General features: G+C 40.7%; 1 protein-coding gene across 10 annotated transcripts in view; it reads left to right on the forward strand.

The window, feature by feature from the left end:
* znf438 (zinc finger protein 438) overlaps positions 1–16,134 on the forward strand; it is a 272,996-nt gene that overhangs the window by 91,466 nt on the left and 165,396 nt on the right. For 4 of the 10 annotated variants that reach the window (XM_059971971.1, XM_059971972.1, XM_059971969.1 and 1 more), the window contains one exon: positions 15,114–15,618. The exons of the other annotated variants lie outside the window; for them this stretch is intronic. The gene's annotated coding sequence lies outside the window, so the exon portion shown is untranslated. The remainder of the gene's footprint in view (positions 1–15,113; positions 15,619–16,134) is intronic. 10 annotated transcript variants of the gene reach the window in all.

Consider the following 16,134-nt stretch of genomic DNA (forward strand, 5'->3'; position numbering starts at 1 on the left):
GTTAGAACCAGGTGGGGGAGTACAATGATAACTGGATTGGAGGAGTGATGAAGACAATGAAGGGAGAGAGACCTAGGTGTACTGATGGGAGTGGCAAAGGAAAAGTGGCCAGAGTTGGGAGTGTGTTTGTAATATTGGGCTGTAGGTTGCTACCGGTTGCATATTGTTTCCAACTCCCATTCCCCTATTGACCTGTCTGACCTTAGTTCTCTCCATTGTCACAGTGAAGCCAAATGCAAAGTTGAAGAATAGCTCTTGTATTCCACTTGGGTAGCCTGCAGCCCAATTTTTATTTCCAATTTCAGGTAACTCTCTCCTTGTGCTTCTTTTCCATTCTTGCCTTAGGGAAGAAGTTCTTCACTTAGGGTCTGTCACCCTTTATTTGCTTTTTCTGATCCCCTCCACCTGCACTCTGCTACCAGATTCATTACCTTTCCACAGCTGTTTCTGTCATTCCCCTCCCCACCTCCAAATCTGGTTTAATTTACCACTTTCTGGCCTCTCTCTCATCCCTCCATCTTGCTTCTGTAAACTGCCTCTCTTTCCTCCACACTCACAAAGCACTGAACTTCCCTTTGGCTCTACATCCCTCTCAAATATCTCCCTTCATCCACAAAACACCTTTCCATCATTTTTGTCTGAGAGTCCACCACCTTTATCCGATTTTGTTTTCTCAGCTGCTTGCAGCTTACCATTCAATTTCATTTCTTTTCAGCTGATGGAAAGCTTGCAGTTGTATCTGTTTCTCAGTCCACAGAGGCCGCCTGACATTAGTTTCAGCAGTTTTTGCTTTCATATCAGACGCAAACGCCTGAAGATTTAGCTATATAACAATTTGTGTTACTGATTAGTCTTTATAAACAGTTCATTTTCTAAGATAGCACCAATCTTGTAAATTTGAACTACTTGGAACTGGAAAAAGACTTACTCAGCCAGTAGCTCTTCAAATCATTATCTTTGACAAGAACCCACATTTCTGAGGCAAATCATCATTTTCAAGCTCCCTGCTGCACTCAGTTCTGTAACTTAAAATGTTTCAAAAGAGCCACAACTCAGTTAAAAATGTTAATGTTAGTAACTTTGCTTCTTCGTGCATCAATTAGTTTCTGCTTGAGCTGCAAGGATGAGTGCGTGGGAAATAGTAGGATCAGACCATGTACTGTGTTGCACATTGCTTTTGGAAGGTTGTGGCTATTGTATGAGCTGTTTCAGCCTATTTCAAGTTCGCTCTGCATTTCACAATGCTGAAACCCAAAATGGATATTTATATATTTCCACTTCTAAACACCTGCCTCTCTGGTCTGCCTATCTGTCTCTTGTTCATATATTATGCAGTGTATGCATATACTTGCTGAGTTCCCAGTAAGCCAAATTAAGTGCTGCATTCCTTTTTTTTTAAATAGAAGAGTATCTTTTAACTTTAAGCTCAAAGTGGATTTATATCAAAGAACATGTATGTCACCCTGAGATTAATTTTCATGTGGACATTCACTGTAAATACATAGAAATACAATAGAATCAATGAAAAACAATACACAACAAAGTCTAGCAAACAACCAATGTGGGGGAAAAGAACAGCAAACTGAGCAGAAACAAAAAAAGAGAAAAACAAAATCACAATAATAGTAAAAGAGCAATTAAATATCAAGAACATGAATTGTACGGTCCTTGAAAGTGAGTCTATAGGTTGTTGAATCAGTTCAGTGTTGGGGTGAGTGAAGTTCAGTGAAGTTATCCCATCTATTTTAAGAGCCTGTTGAGGGAACACCAGGTTCTTGCTGTGGGACCCAAGGCTCTTGTACCTCCTTCCCAATGGCAGCAATGAGAAGAGAAATTACCTGGATGTTGGGATCCTTGATGATGGATGCTGCTTTCCTGTGACACTGTTCCTTTTGGATGTGCTCATTGGTGGAGAGTGCTTTACCTGGGATAGACTGAGCTGGTTCCACTACCTTTTGTAGGCTTTTCAGCTCTTTGGTTTTGCTGACACTGGGTGAGAGGTTGTTGTGGCACTCACTCAGCCAGATTTTCAGTCTCCCTCCTATACGCTAATTCATCACCACCTTTGATTTGGCCAATGACAGTGTTGTCTATAGCAAACTTTGGAAGTACACTTAGCCTCACAGTCATATGTATAAAGAGTAGAGCAGGGGGCTAAGCACACAGCCTTATGGTATACCTGTGCTGATGGTGATTGTGGAGAAGATGTTGCCCATCTGAATTGATTGTGGTCTGCAGGTGATGAATTTGAGGATCTAGTTGCACAAGGTGGTGTTGAGGTCTTGAAGCTTATTCATTAGTTTGGAGGGGATGATGTTATTGCATGTTGTGCTGTAGTTGATAAGAGCATCCTAAAGTATGCATCTTTGCTGTCCGGATGTTTCAGCATTGAGTGAAAGCCAATGGAGTGGCATCTACTGTTGACCTGTTTTGAAGGCAAGCATATTGGAGTGGATCTAAGTTCCTCCTCAGGCAGGAGTTGAATTGTTTCTTCAGCAACCTCTCTAAGCACTTGATCAATGCGGATGTAGGTGCTAAGGATGAGAGCAATGGTGCATTTTGTGCTAACTAATTGAGAACTCTTCAGTAGTATTTGGCTGATTGATGAATTTCCCACCATTGTCTTCCTGTTCACAATACAAAATATTTTCAGTGCTTCTGGAAGCGATATCCTTCTGGGCAATGACCTAGATCATAAAGAATCAGAGTAAGGAAGTAGATAAATTTTGCACAAATGATCAAACTAATATTTCAGTACTAAATTTGTAGCTGCTTCTTGTTTTTTAAACCTTAGCATTATAAATAAAACAGCTTGCATCTTGTGCAATATCATGTTTGGCCAGCAGTATGACTTAAGCTTTAAGTAGTAAGACTGTTTAATCGAGTGCTCTTTCCCTTAACATGCATGAATTCAGTTAGTTAATGTTCTGTAGTTTGATATCTACTTGTATGTGAGAGCACTGTTACTTGGGGAAGTATCAGGGTAATATAGTAGGAAGTGACTAACATTTCTATTTGTATAGCTGCTTTAGATGCTTTTGGCATTGTAACAGGGACGTAATGGGAATGTTGATTTTTTGTTAGCTTTTACGGTTCTTCCATAGTTACTGTATCACAGAACGCACACATGGAAGTGATGTTAACATTGTTATTTGAAGCCCATTTTTCCCCTTTTTAAGTAACTGTTCCATTCTTTTTTGAAAGCTACACTTTAACATCCACCATGTATTTCATGCTGTGCTTTGCAGATCACATGTGGATTTAATCTTTATCCTGCAGTTATTAACAAACCTACTCGTGAAGCATTTTTCCCTCATTTTCTATTCCAGTACCCCAATATAATCCTGGATCCGGTGTTAATACTGCCAGCTCTCTAGTCTCTCCAAGTTGCTTTGTCTATCTCCTGAAGTTCCATCTTGGTGATAGTCTTCTGTGGAGCCTTGATGTCCTTCCTAAAGCACAATATCTGGATTGGGTTTATCCAGTGTTTAATAAAGCTTTATTGTGCTTTTGTATTTTTAGTGCCAAAGATCACTAGTGATTTTATGACAGCTTTGTCGCTTGTCCTGTTACATTTGAATATTTATGCACATGAATCTCTGCACATACTATTAAAATTGTAGCCTTTAGTTTATATTTCTTATCAATTTTGAAGTACATGTTGGTTGGAAGTAATTTTAACAAATTCAGTGTGATTTGACGGATTGTGCAGAGATTGGCAATGTCTTGATCTGATTGAGAACTAATCGCTGTACTCAAAGAGGGAAAGTAATTTTGTGAGACCTGGTAACGATGAAATTTATGGTGTTTGCATGTGTCTCAACTTGGGAGGCCAACAAAAGGGCGATTGCGATTGTGAGATCTCACTCTTGCAGTCTGGAAATTGTTCTGGTGGATTTTCAAGGTTCTTATTTTGTTTTGGCAGCCTATTTTTGTGTCCAGTTTGTTTTGGATAGGAATAGTTGTGCGTTTTTGGTGGTCTTGATGTCAAGGTGGCAATTCACTTGGGATTTTCAAGGGTATTGTTGAAGGTGTAGTAAAAGGAACAGCTACATCGTGTGAGTTACCACAGCCTGATGTTGGCCTGAGATAACAGGTTTCCTTCCTTTCTCACATGAAGAGGGAATGATTGAGCACTGTGTACAGGCCAAGCTTCAGCTGAGAATCATTTGTCACCTGTGTCTTTATCATAGCTGCTGATTTCACAGTCTTTGTAACCTTTTGCGGTCCTTACATTCTGCAAGACATTAATGTGTTTAGCATTCAGATTTGGGTTTTATATCACCAAATATATATTGTGAAATTTGTCTTTGTGATAGCAGTACAATGCAATACATAATAGGGAAAATGGAGAAAAAATTGTGAATCAGTGTGGCAGAGGGGAAGAAGCTGTTCTTGAGTCATTGAGTGTGTGCCTTCAAGCTTATGTGCCCTCTTCCTGACTACGTTTACAAGTCTCTGCAGTTTATTTTGATTCTGTGCAGTAGCACAGGATACCATTCCAAACTGTGATACAGCCAGAATCAGAATGCTCTCCTCGTTCACCTGTAGAAACTTGTGAATGTCTTGCGTGGCACACCAAATCACTGTAAGCTCCTAATGAAATATAGCCATGTTGCAGTTATAAAGAAGGAACATCGATCTGTTGGGCTCAGGATAGATCCTCAGAGATATGGACACTCAGGAACTTGAAACTGCTCACCCTTTCCACTTCTGATCTTTCTATGAAGACTGGTATGTGTTCCCTTGTCTTATCCTTTCTGAAGCCTTTGGTCTTACTGTAGTTGAGTGCAAGGTTATTACTGTGACACAAGCAGGTGGGAACTTCCAGCTGTAGCAATGAGAGGTTGTAAATGTATATTTTTGTCATGATGGTATTTCCAGCTTTTCCTTTAGCTGTCAAATTACAGTCATGAGTTATCGATTCTACAGCAGGGTGACCCAAAGGGCCATTTTCATTTTCTGTGTCTGTGCTCACCATTGTGTCAATTTATACAAATCATATGCCTGTGTTAAATCCATATCCCTCTATCCCTTACTCATTCAGTTACCTGGTCATTATATCTGCTTCCACCTCCACTGGCTACTTATTCCAGAAAACAGCTCTTCTTTCTTTGAAAATTTACCATTTGGACCCCTTTGAAACTTCTCCAACTCAACTCATATTTATGCTGTCTATATTTAAACACCCAACCATAAGGAACAATCTCTTAGCTATCTATCGTATCCATGCCTCTCATAATTCTATATAGTTCTCTCTGGTCACCTTTCAGGCACCCATGCTTCATGGTAATCAGCCTCAGCCTCACCAATCATTCCTTGTAACTGAAGTCTTCCAGTCAGGCAACATCCTTGTCAATCTGAACATCCTCTCAATAAAATAAAAAGTATCTTTTTTGTAGTGTAGCAAACAAAGTAGCTGCAGCCAGCATTTTGTGCAACTGTAGCACTTTCAATCAGTGCCTACTCACTCAGATGAAGGCAAGCATGCCTTATGCCTACTACATGACCTTGCCTGCCTGTGTTCCTACTTTCAAAGACCACGTACTTGTATCCCTGGATCCTTCTGTTCTATAATACTTTGCCACTCAGTGGTTTAACTTCCCGAAATACATCACCTCACACTTGGTCAGAGTTAAGTTTCATCGCCATTCTTTTGCTCACTTTCTGTTTAGCAATATTTAGTTATAATCTTAAACAATGTTCTTGTGCTCTACTATTCCACCAATTTTGGCATCATCTGCAAACATATACCATCTACATTCTCATCCAGAGTCATTAATATATTGTACATAACAGACAACAGAGAATCCAGGACTGATCTCTGCAGTGCTCTGCTGTTCATGAGCTTCTAATTTAAACAATACCCTTTACCACCATGCCAATGTTGTATCCAGTTCACTAGCAAATTCAAATTCTACCTGGTTAAAGTTCATGCAGTCGATGTCTCCCACCCTGCTTTCTTCAATGCTGTTGATCGCCTTTTCGTAAAACTCTCTCATTCATGGTTTCCCATGTGCTGCCCATCACCAATTATCCTGTTTCTGTAGAAATATGAATAAATCTCAGCTGTCAGAATCCCTTCCAGTAACTTTCCCAATACTGACGCAAGGCACACCAGACTTTAGTTCCCTGACGTGTGACCCTTCTGTTCTTAAATAAAGGCCAAATGTTAGCTGTATTCCAGTCTTCACTAGCCACATTTAAAGCAACATAAGTTACTTCATACCCCAGCTCTGACAGACTGGGTGGATGAGATCTACAGTGAGAGCCACGGACAGGAAGGCCGTTCTGCAATGCTCCCGAGACACTACAGAGCCCTGGTGAGACCTCGCCTGGAGTATTGTGTACAGTCTTGGTCTCCAGGGTTAAGGAAGGACATCCTGGCTGTAGAGGAAGTGCAGCGTAGATTCACGAGGTTAATTCCTGGGATGTCTGGACTGTCTTACGCAGAGAGGTTAGAGAGACTGGGCTTGTATGCGCTGGAATTAAGGAGATTGAGAGGGGGTCTGATTGAAACATATAAGATTATTAAGGGATTGGACAAGATAGAGGCAGGAAATATGTTCCAGATGCTGGGAGAATCCAGTACCAGAGGGCATGGTTTGAGAATAAGGGGTAGGTCATTTAGGACAGAGTTGAGGAAAAACTTCTTCTCCCAGAGAGTTGTGGGGGTCTGGAATGCACTGCCTCGGAAGGCAGTGGAGGCCAATTCTCTGGATGCTTTCAAGAAGGAGCTAGATGGGTATCTTATGGATAGGGGAATCAAGGGATATGGGGACAAGGCAGGAACTGGGTATTGATTGTAGATGATCAGGCATGATCTCAGAATGGCGGTGCAGGCTCGAAGGGCCGAATGGTCTACTTCTGCTCCTATTGTCTATTGTCACAGAAAATATCATGGTGGATGTTGCGTGAATGAAGTCACCAGAGAGAAGTACTGATAGATTTGAAGCAGCCTCTTAATTCGACAAAACAAGATAAGCAGGCATCATAAGGAGACCCTTTTCAGTGGAAGAAGGTCTGCTTGGCTCAGCCCAACACAACATTATATGTGCTAAAGATCAAAGAAAACTTCAGGATAATTCAAACAAATCCAAATCTCTAATTACTGGCATGGTTAGAGCATTGTCTGATTGGTAAGGGGCAGCAAGTGGGAATAAGAGAATCTTTTTCTGGTTGGCTGCCAGTGACTAGAGGTGTTCCGCAGGAGTCAGTGTTGGGGCTGCTTTTTTGCTGTATATCAGTGATTTACATATTATTTCATTTGGCTTGTGTATCTGTACTCGGCAAAATGATAAAGTTGAATCTAATCTAGATGATGGAATAGATGACTTTGTCGCCATATTACAGGTGATTGAATTGATTTTATTTATACATCCTTCACATACATGAGAAGTAAAAATCTTTATCTTACATCTCTGTCTAAATGTGCAATCATAGTAATTTATTTATTATAAATTATTATAGAACAGTCAATGTAACATAGAAATACTCTCAGATCATCGTGAGATTATTACTCTGATGGCCTGTGGAAGAAGCTGGCCTGGAGCCTGTTGGTCCAGGCTTTTATGCTGCGGTACCATTTTCCAGATGGTAGCAGCTGGAATAGGTTATGGTTGGGGTGAATCGGGTCCCCAATGATCCTTCAGGCCTTTTTTTCACAGCTGTCTTCTTAAAAGTCCTTAATCATGGGAAGTTCACAACTACAGATGTGCTGGGCTGTCCGCACCACTTTCTGCAGAGTCCTGCGATTCAGGGAGGTACAGTTCCCATACCAGCCAGTGATGCAGCCAGTCAGGATGCTCTCAATTGTGTGCTTGCAGAAAGTTTTTAGTTTGGTATGGGCCCCCAAATCCTATCTCAACTGTCTGAGGTGAAAGAGGCACTTCTGTGCTTTTTTCACCGCACAGCTGGTGTGTACAGACCACGTGAGGAAGGTCCTCAGTGGTCTGGATGCCGAGGAATTTAAAGCTGTACCCTCTCAATCCCAGATCTATTGATATCAATATGGGTTATCCTGTCTCCATTCCTCCTGTAATCCACAACCAGCTCCTTTGTTTTTGCGACATTGAGGGAGAGGTTGTTTTCTTGACAGCACTATGTCAGAGAGATGACTACTTCCTTTCTTTTCTTTCTAAATCTTTTTATTAATATTAGTAATATGGACAGAATACAGATGATATATTGATAAAGAAATTACCAACATAGACATTCCATTACATATGAAAAAAAAACATACATAATAGTTACAATATAAATGAGTTTACCAAGACATAAGCCATAAGATATATGTATGGACATAGTAAATCTAAATATTTCATAATGTATAATATAAAAAAAACAGAAAAAAGAAAGAAAAAAAAATGTATATAATGCAGAACTAGCTAATCTAATCTAATCTAATAACTATAACTAATAAGTAATATAAAAGAAAAAAAACAAAAAAGAAGGAAAAAAAAAACGGGCTGTTTATAATATCTCACAAAAATAAGTATTCATCAATGCCGTCACTTCCGGTCCTCTCAAAATACATACGCTGAAAACTGGGAAATCAAATGAACTTGGCACAGGGTCATATTACATCATATGAAAATGTTGAATAAATGGTCTCCATAACTTTTCAAATTTAATAGAAGTCTCAAAAGTACCACTTCTAATTTTTTCTAAATTTAAACATAACGTAGTTTGAGAGAACCAATTAAATACAGTGGGAGGATCAATTTCTTACCAATTCAACAATATAGATCTTCTAGCCATCAGAGTTAGAAATGCAATCATTCGACGGGCTGAAGAAGATAAATGCAGTGAATCTAACATTGGTAAACCAAAAATTGCGGTAATAGGATGAGGTTGTAAATCATTATTCAAAACCGCAGAAATAATATCAAAAATATCTTTCCAATATTTCTCCAAAAATGAACATGACCAAAACATGTGAGTTAAAGACGCAATTTCAGAATGACATCTATCACAAATAGGACTTATATGAGAGTAAAAATGAGCTAATTTATCCTTGGACATATGGGCCCTATGTACGACCTTAAATTGTATTAGTGAATGTTTGGCACATAACGATGATGTATTAACTAATTGAAGAATTCTGTCCCAATTCTCACTAGAAATACTAAAACTAAGCTCTCTTTCCCAATCCTGTTTAGTCTTATAAAGAGGCTCTGAACGTATCTTCATAATAATATTATAAAGTTTTGAAATAAGCCCTTTTTGAAAAGAGTCTAATTCAAATAAACTCTCCAAAGTATCTGAAGGCACAAAATTTGGAAACGTAGAGAGTACAGAACTTAAAAAATGTCTAATCTGTAAATATCTAAAAAAATGAAATCTCGGCAAGTTATATTTGTTGGATAATTGTTCAAAAGACATGAAACAATTATCTAAAAATAAATCAGAAAATCTTAGTAATCCCTTAGTTTTCCAAGCTGAATAAGCTTGATCTATAATGGAAGGGTGAAAAAAACAATTAGATACAATAGGACTATTTAAAACGAATTGAGTCAACCCAAAAAATCTCCGAATACGCAATGTATGTTTAACTATCGGGTTGTCAATTCGTTTCGGCAATTTAGAAAGAGCAAAAGGGAGAGAAGTCCCTCAAATAGAACCCAAAGCATAAGCTGATACCGATTTAGTTTCTAAACTCACCCAACAAGGGCCAAAAGATCCACCCCCATCTTTCAACCAACATAACAAATATCTAATATTAACTGCCCAATAGTAAAATCTGAAATTAGGTAATGCTAACCCGCCTTCCTTTTTTGTCTTCTGTAAATATGTTTTACCTAACCTGGGATTTTTATACTGCCATATATATGAAGAAATTTTAGAGTCAACATTAGTAAAAAAAAGATTTCGGGAGACTACTTCCTTGTAGGCCACTTCGTTATTGTTTGAGATTAGGCCAATCGATGTCGTGTCATCAGCAAATTTTATTAGCGGCTTAGAGCTGTGGGTGGTGACACAGTCATGGGTATACAGGGAGCAATGGAGGGGACAGTGCACAGCCCTAAGGGGCTCCTTTGTTGAGAGTCAGAGGGTGGAATACGAAGATTGGTAGAGGGACAGGTAGAGTTGAGGAAACAGGTAAGTTGCAGGAAAACTTAAGACAAATAACAAGAATGGGCAAGAAAGTGAAATAAGAAATACAATGTTGGAAAATGCATGGTCATGCACTTTGGTAGTAGAAATAAATGTGTAGACTGTTTTTTAAACAGGGAGAAAATCTAGGAATCTGAGATGCAAAGGGACTTGCTATCCTAGCGCAGAACACTCTGAAGGTTAGCTCACAGCTAGAGCAGGTTGTGAGGAAGGCAAATGCCATGTTAGCATTTATTTCAAGAGGTCTAGAATACAAGAACAGGGATGTGATGCTGAGGCTTTATAAGGCACTGGTGAAGCCTCACCTTGAGTAATGTGAACAGTTTTGGTTTCCTCAAGTAAGAAAAGATGTGCTGGCATTGGAGGGGGTTCAGAGAAGGTTCACAAAGATGATTCATGATACTGGATGGAAGGGTTATCATACGAGGAATGTTTGATAGCTCTGGGTCTGTATGTGCCTGAAATTTAAAAGGATAGGAGGGATCTCATTGTCTAGACCTTTAAACATCCGAAAGGTTTCAGAGTAGATGTGGAAAGGGTGTTTCCCATGGTGGGGGAGTTTAGGACAAGTGGGCACAGGCTCAGGATAGAGGGGTGTCCAATTGAAATAGAAATGTGGACAACTTTTTCTCGCCAGAGGGAGGTGAATTTGCAAAATTGGTTACCACGGGCAGTTGTGGAGGCCAGGTCATTGGGTGTATTTAAGGCAGAGCTTGATAGGTTCTTGATTGGACATGGCATCAAAGGTTACAGGGAGAAGTCCAGGTAGAGGGGCTGAGGAGGAGGAAAAAGGATCAGCTGTGATTGAATGGTGGAGCAGACTCAATGAGCTAAATGGCCTAATTCTGCTTCAATGTCTTATAGTCTATAGTCTTATGTTTATAATGCTTCCTTTGAAATACATACCCCTTTCACACCTCCCTGCTTTGCACCCATACTACAGGCATCCAAATACACACAAATAATGAATTTAAATCAGTGTTGTCTACCCATTGTTCAGAGTTGCAATTTTGATTTAATTTTCAATGCATATTCAGATCTGAAGGTTGCTCACTGAAGTCAATACTGTATTGGCTTTATGTCCTAACTCCAAAAATGCCCTAACAACGTTCATCCATATCAACCAAGGAAGACCCCAATTTGTGAGGTTTGGACTGGACTGGACTTCTGAGGTTGAGAGAGTGGAGCTGCCCAGTGCATTGTCTTTTCCATTTTAAAAGCTCTTCCACACAGGTCTCCTGTCACCATCAGACATGACAGACAATTACCATTAAAGTTGCAGACTTTTTGCCAGGGCCCCAAGAACCTCCTCCTTTGTTTTATATGACCCTTGTTAGATATGGCCTTTGTGGAAGTTAGATATGGCCTATGTGGCTAAAGGGATCAGGGGGAATGGAGAGAAAGCAGGTACAGGGTTCTGAGTTGGATGATCAGCCATGATCATACTGAATGGCGGTGCAGGCTCGAAGGGCCAAATGGCCTACTCCTGCACCTATTTTCTATGTTTTTTTCTATGTTTTCTATAACTTCTTGGGAAGTTATAAGGCACTGTTAGGCACCTAGTTAGGCCACATGATATATCCACCTTTTATATCTTTTAGGACCTCCAACACACTCTGCTTTTCTATAGTGTTTTGACATAGCATATCTCCATTCCCTTCTAAACGCAGCAGCTTCCATGCCCTCTAAGGTAAGCATGAGCACTTACACAAATGAACTTTCGCTGCTTAAAACTGACAGAAGCACCACCGATTGCGGTTGGAAGAGCTCATGGATGACAGCTCGGACGAAGTGCGAGTGCAGATCAGGGTGACAAGTGCATTTTAGGAATGGGAGTTTTAAACTCCCTATACTGACTATCCTGCTGGTGAACGTGAAGTTTCTGGTGAATAAATTTAATGATCTCAGAGCCAGGGTGTTGAACCAGAGAGACATTAGGTCTGTGTGTGTCCTTTGTTCCACAAAATCCTGGCTAGCCCCTTCCGTACCGGATGCTGCAATCCAGATTGACAGGTTTACTATACACTGTCAGGATAGATCTATAGAGTCTCTCCAAAGCAGAGGTGGAGGAGTATGCCTCATGATCAACTCTTCTTGGTGTACAAATATATCAGTGCTGTCCCAATTCTGCTCACTAGACCTGGAACATCTAACAGTAAAGTGCCATCCTTTTTACCTACTACAGGAGATCCCCGGGGCCACTTCAGTAGCAGTTTACATTCCATCTCAGGCCAATGAAAAGCAGGCTTTAGATGATCTGAGTAATGGAATCAACATGCATGAAACATCACACCCTAACACCTTCACCATTATTTTGGGAGATTTTAACCAGGCCAGTCTGAAAAAATCACTAAGCAACTACCGTAAACAGATCACTTGCAATATCAGAGGAAACAACACACTGGATCACTGCTACACCACCAAGAATGCCTACCATGCCATTCCACACCTTAACTTTGGGAAGTCTGATCACCTGGCTGTTCTTCTACTCCCTGAGTATAGGCAGAGACTGAAGACTGCAGCACCAGTAGTGAGGACCAAGAAGGTACGAACAAGGGAAGCACAGGAACGCCTACAGGACTGCTTTGAATCGGTGGACTGGACTGTATTCAGGGATTCATCTTTGAACCTGGATGAGTATGTTGCAGTCCAAATAAACTGTTATTATTGCCCATGTTAGTTTAGTTTAGTATTTTTTTTCTCAATATATATTTTTTGCTTGTATTTTTACAATTTTTTCTTTTACTTTTGATGATTATTCTTAATTTTTTTCATATAATTATTATAGGCTTGATTGTAATGTACTATGTTTTCCTGTTGATATTTTAATAGGATATTGTTATCCTATTATTAATTTAATTTCAAGTCTAATGCATTTATAACCTATTCATTATTATGTTATGTTTTTTTATATATATGAAATTCAATAAAAAGATTGAAAAAGAAAAAGAAAGAAAGAGTATGTTGCAGTTGTTACCGACTTCATTAAAACCTGTGTGGATGAGTGTGTGCCCACAAAGACTTACTGTACATTCCCAAACCAAAAGGCATGGATGAACCAGGAGGTATGTTGTCTGCTAAAAGCTAAATCTGTGATTTTCAAGTCTGGCAACCCAGGCCTGTACCAGAAAACCAAGTATGATTTATGGAGGGCTATTTCAAGGGCAAAGAGACAATTACTATCTTTCCTTTCAGTTAGTCCTGACAAAGGATCTCGGCCCGAAATGTCGACAGTGCTTCTCCTTATAGGTGCTGCCTGGCCTGCTGTGTTCCACCAGCATTTTGTGAATTTTGAACGAGGTTTGAGGTGACATTGGATGCATGGCAACCCTGGCAGGGTCTGCAGATATTACTTCCTACAGAGCGAAACCCAATAGTGTGAATGGCAGCGATGCTTCACTACCAGATGAATTCAACACCTTCTATGCTCACTTTGAAAGGGAGAACACAATTGCAGCTGTGGAGATCCCTGCTGTACCTGATGATCTCCATCTCAGAGGCCGGTGTTAGGCTGTCTTGAAAAAGTGAACCTTTGCAAGGTGGAAGGTCCAGATGGAGTACCTGGTAAGGCTCTGAAAACCTGTGCCAATCAACTAGCGGGAATATTCAAGGACATTTTCAACCTCTCACTGCTACGGGTGGATGTTCCCACTTGCTTCAAAAAGGCAACAACTATACCAGTGCCTAAGAAGAATAATGTGGGTTGTTTTAATGACTATCGCAAGGCAGCACTCACATCAACAGTGATGAAATGCTTTGAGGGGTTGGTCATGACTAGACTGAACTCCTGCCTCAGCGAGGACCTGGACCCATTGCAATTTGCCAATCGGCACAATACGTCAACAGCAAACGCAATTTCAATGGCTTTAGACCACCTGGACAACCCAGACACCTACATCAGGATGCTGTTCATCGACTGTAGCTCAGCATTTAATACCATCATTCCCAAAATCCTGATTGAGAAGTTGCAGAACCTGGGCCTCTGTTCCTCACACTAATTGGATCGTTGACTTCCTAACTGGAAGACCACAATCTCTGCAGATGGGTGATTACGCATCCTCCTCGCTGAGGATCAACACTGGTGCACCTCAGGGGTGTGTGCTTAGCCCACTGCTCTACTCTCTATGCACACGACTGTGTGGCTAGGCATAGCTCAAATGCCATCTATAAATTTGCTGACGATACAACCATTGCTGGTAGAATCTCAGGTGGTGATGAGAGGGTGTACAGGAGTGAGTTATGCCAACTAGTGGAGTGGTGCTGCAGCAACAACCTAGCACTCAATGTCAGTAAGACGAAAGAGCTGATTGTGGACTTGAGGAAGGATAAGACGAAAGAACACATACCAATCCTCATAGAGGGATCAGAAGTGGAAAGAGTGAGTAGCTTCAAGTTCCTGGTCAAGATCTCTGAGGATCTAACCTGGTCCCAACATATCGATGTAGTTATAAAGAAGGCAAGGCAGTGGCTATACTTTATTAGGAGTTTGAAGAGATTTGGCATGTCAACGAATACACTCCAAAAGTTCTATAGTTGTACGCTGGAGAACATTCTGACAAGCTGTATCACTGTCTCATATGGTGGGGCTACTGCACAGGACCAAAAGAAGCTGCAGAAGGTTGTAAATCTATTCAGCATCATCTTGAGTACTAGCCTACAAAGTTTCCAGGACATCTCCAGGAAGCGGTGTCTTAGAAAGTCAGCGTCCATTATTAAAGACCTCCAGCACCCAGGGCATGCCCTTTTCTCACTGTTACCATCAGGTAGGAGGTACAGAAGCCTGGAGGCACATATTCAGCGATTCAGGAACAGCTTCTTCCCTTCTGCCATCCAATTCCTAAATGGACATTGAATCTTTGGACATTACCTCACTTTTTTTTAATAAACAGTATTTCTGTTGTTGCAAGTTTTAAAAAATCTATAAGCATAAATGATTTACTTGTTTGTTTATTATTATTATGATAGTTTATTTTGTTTATTTTTTTTCTCTCTGCTAGATTATGCATTGCATTGAACTGCTGCTGCTAAGTTAACAAGCAAGGTTCATCCATTGTCATCGATGAAGACCTTGACACCATTGATGGTGTTGAGACGAGCGCTTGATTTGGATTTCAGTGAGGGAGAGTTGCGCAACGTTAGCCTCACTCTCTCTTCCCAATTCCCATCTGAATCCAGCGGCAAGACAAGAGTCGAGGCAGCTGGAGATGGGACTGGGCGAATGGATGACCAGGATGTCTTCTGTGTCTTGTTGTGCTCTACGCGTTCCGTGACGCTTGCAGACACTGCCTTCTTGACCATTGGACCTTCCATTGGTTTCGTCCGCTCAATCGCCATAGTCTGTCTTCACATGCTGGGACAGACGACTCCCTATCTCACCAAAGGTTTGAGACCCGTCGGCTACCCTCACCTGGTTTAGCCGGTTTGTTGAAGCTGTTGCTCGGGGTGTGGCTGCTGCCGCATGCAAACAGCTACGGGGAGCCACAGTTGAGAGCTGAGTGCCAGGTGAGGACCAAAGGTGGACAAACTGCCTTGAAAAGGACGCGACATGTTCCCCCACCAGAGGAGCTACCCCTCCCTGACACCCCATACATCTCAAATTTACAAATTTCATGTAACACACTGGTGATAATAAACCTGATTCTGATTTTGACATTTCCTGTGGCTCTAAATATAGATTAACATGTTGATTCTTAAGGGAATCTATTTGCTCCTAGCCACTCATATGCTTGTTAATATATGTACATAATCTTTTGGGATTCTCTTGTATCTTATCTGATAGAGCTCTTTTAGGCCTTCCTAATTTTCTCTAGGTGCACTCCTACATCCCCTAAACTGTTGAAGGAACTCTGTAAACCCCACTTGCCTTTACCTGACATATGCCTCCTTTCTTACTGGAAACAATATCTTTCATGGAATACATTAACCCTCAGCAGTGGCCAGACGTTCCTATGTAATGCAGAGCACATTAGAAATGCCCATGTAGTTTCTGCTGTTCACAGGATACTGATTTAGTTAGCT

This window comes from Hypanus sabinus, chromosome 6, assembly GCF_030144855.1.
Source record: "Hypanus sabinus isolate sHypSab1 chromosome 6, sHypSab1.hap1, whole genome shotgun sequence".
NCBI lineage: Eukaryota > Metazoa > Chordata > Chondrichthyes > Myliobatiformes > Dasyatidae > Hypanus > Hypanus sabinus.